Source organism: Myotis brandtii, unplaced genomic scaffold (assembly GCF_000412655.1).
Source record: "Myotis brandtii unplaced genomic scaffold, ASM41265v1 scaffold513, whole genome shotgun sequence".
NCBI lineage: Eukaryota > Metazoa > Chordata > Mammalia > Chiroptera > Vespertilionidae > Myotis > Myotis brandtii.
Window position 1 is genome coordinate 2,765,807 of NW_005369552.1, and position 3,356 is coordinate 2,769,162.

Below are 3,356 nucleotides of genomic sequence, written 5' to 3' on the forward strand. Positions count from 1 at the left end.
AGTGGTAGATCTTATGGAAGATTCTCTGTATTCCGAAATTTTTTTCTGGCCATCATCTTTTCATGACCAATTTTTCTCCTGTGGTACCCAGTGGAAGTGAGCGGTTTTGTGACGCTTTTAAGGTGCACAGAGAAATTACCTAACAGAGCGGCAGTAGAGGTGCTGCTAGGCCTGCTCAGTAACTGGCCAGCTGAGAAAGGAGTCTTCATTCCCTCACTCCCTTCTGTCCTGGCAGAACGTGTGCTTTACATTTGCCAGAAATAGACTGGCAGATATTTTAGCTTCCCCGGATTTCCTTCTCTCTAGTGTAGTACTGATAATGAAGAAAAGATGACAGAAACATAGCAGCATCACTTTTTAGTCATCAGCATGCAGGAGCACTTACTGCACTCCTGGCTCCACGCATTCCTGTCCCCTTCCCCCAACAACAGTTCAAGTAGGCCTTATTCATCCAGGTTTGCAGCTCTGTAAACTAAGCTGCAGGAAGTGAAGTCCCTTGTCTGGGCTCAGACTTCTGGGATGAAGTGGAGCTTGGCCCCAAGCCCAGGCCTCTTGGCCTCCAGCGCCTCACTCACTCTCTCCAACATTCAGCCAGGCCACCCTAAGTAACAGGCCAACCAAGAATTTTCCACGACCCTCTCTCTAGCACATCCACTTGCCTCTTTATACAAACCTCTTCACGCTCTTTCAAAATTCTTACTCTTTATTGTAATGGCCCAATGACCTTTAAGAAAAATTTCAAGCATAGGTGTCAATCTCTTTCACAACATTTTCAGTTTCTACTTCCTTTCAGTCTTCATCTATGTGGATTTAACCAGCATATCATTTTAAGCTAAAAATTGTATGTCCTTCTTTTTGCACTTAACATTATATCATGAACATATTCAGATGTTTCTACATAATCTTTATAATTACTAATTTAACAATTGAATAAAATTCCATCAAATTTATATAATCCAATTTTTAAAATCATTTCCCATATGTTGAACTGTTTATAACATTTCCCTAATATAAAAAATGTTACAATAAGCTTTTTTCATGTATACTAGTATGTGTTTTCCCTTCACTGAGATTTTTCTTTAGGCTAAGTTCCCAAAAGTATAATTACAGAACCAAAGGGTTTGAATATATGTATTTTTATTTGAGAGAGAGAGAGAGAGAGAGAGAAACATCAATAGGTTGCTTCCCGCACATCCCCAACCGGGATGGAACCTGAAACTTGGGTGTGTACCGGATTTGTGCCTGACCTTGAATGGAACCCACAACCTTCTGGTGTATGGGGTGATGCTCCAACCAATGGAGCCACACCAGCCAGGGTATGAATATTTTATTTCTGACCATCTTTGTTACATCCTGAACACATACATATAATTTCAACATTCTTCTTCTCATCTTCTGAGTATAACTGGGGTGAGACCAATTCAATTAATCTCTTCATTTCCCTTACATCTGAGTGAGCATTGGGTTAGAGTGACTTCTTCAAAAGTCCTTGTGTTTCCCATTTAAATACCAAATCAGAAAGAGAAAGGATAACTACTCAGTGCTGGCAAGAGCATGAGGAAATAGACACACTAATAAATGTCACAGCATATGAACTGGCAGGACCTCTCTGGAAGGCAATTTGTAGGAAAAGCTCAATATATATATATATATATGTTCTTGACTCCATTCGACTAAAGGAGGAAAGTCAATGATAGGTACAAAGATTTAGCTACAAGCATATTCTTCATAGCATTTTTACAATAGCAAAATCAAAAATAAACTTATGTCCAAAAAAAAGGAATTGGCTTAGAAATTATGACATATTTTAATGGGGTACTGTACAACCCTTTAAAATTATAATTATAGGTAATATAACATATTGACATAAACAGGCTCACAATATATTTAACAAAGAAACAAGTCGAGTTTGATGGGTAGCGGGAGCGGAGAGCGGACACCAGAGAGCCCTGAGCAGCCCCACAGCCCGGAGGAGCCTCAGCGGCCACAGCGCCCACAACCATGAGCAGCCGCTGCAGCCCCCACCCTCAGCTCTGCCCACACCACACCAGGCACCACGGGCAGCGGTGGCACAGGGAGCAGCGGCTGGGTGGCCTCACATTGGCCGCACCTGCAGGCGGGGACAAGAAGGTGATCGCAAGGAAGGTTTGGGGAACAGTAAAATGGTTCAATGTAAGAAAGGGATATGGTTTCATCAACAGGAATGACACCAAGGAAGATGTAGTTGCGCACCAGACTGCCATAAAGAAGAATGCCCCCAGGAAGTCCCTTCGCATTGTAGGAGATGGAGAGACTGGAGTTTGATGTTGTTGAAGGAGAAAAGGGTGCGGAGGTGGCAAATGTTACAGGCCCTGGCGGAGTTCCAGTACAAGGCAGTGACTGTGCAGCAAACCATAACCATTATAGACGCTCTCTACGTCGCAGGGGTCCTCCACGCAATCACCAGCAGAATTACCAGAATAGTGAGGTGGGGAAAAGAAGAGGGATCCCAGAGTGCTCCTGAAGGCCAGGCCCACAGCGCCGGCCCTATCGCAGGTGACGGTTCCCACCTAACTACTTGCGGAGACCTATGGGCGTGGACCACAGTATCCCAACCCTCCTACGCAGGGAGAAGTGGTGGAGGTGCTGATAACCTCCAGGGTGCAGGAGAACAGCAGACCACTGAGACAGAATATATATGGGGCTACAGACCACGATTCCGCAGGGGCCTTCCTCGCCAAAGACAGCGTAGAGAGGACGGCAGTGAAGAAGATAAGGAAAATCAAGGAGATGAGACCCAAGGTCAGCAGCCACCTCAACGTCGGTACCGCCGCAACTTCAACTACCGACGCAGACGCCCAGAAAACCCTAAACCACAAGATGGCAAAGACACAAAGCCAACCCGCCAGCTGAGAATTCATCTGCTCCTGAGGCTGAGCATGGCAGGGCTGAGTAAAAAATGGCAGCTTACCATCTCTACCATCATCCGGTTTAGTCATCTAACAAGAAATATGAAATTCCAGCAATAAAAAATGAGCAAAAGATTGAGCTGAAGACCTTAAGTGCTTGCTTTTTGCCCGTTGATCAGAGAACTAGAACTACCTGCATTATGTATGCAGCATGGGGTTTTATTATTTTTATCTAAAGACGTCTCTTTTTGGTAATGACAAACGTGTTTTTTAAGGGGGAAAAAAAAGCCTGGTTTTTCTCAATACACCTTTAAAGGTTTTTAAATTGTTTCAGATCTGGTCAAGTTGAGATTTTTAAGAACCTTATTTTTAATTTGTAATGAAAGTTTACAACTTGATTTTTTCAAAAAAGTCAACAAAGTACAAGCACCTGTTAATAAAGGTCTCAAATAATGTCTTTGTGTAAAA

At 43.3% G+C, this 3,356-nt stretch overlaps 1 pseudogene; it reads left to right on the forward strand.

The window, feature by feature from the left end:
- Positions 1-369: 369 nt before the first annotated feature.
- LOC102245456 lies at positions 370-3,013 on the forward strand (annotated as a pseudogene).
- Positions 3,014-3,356: the final 343 nt, after the last annotated feature.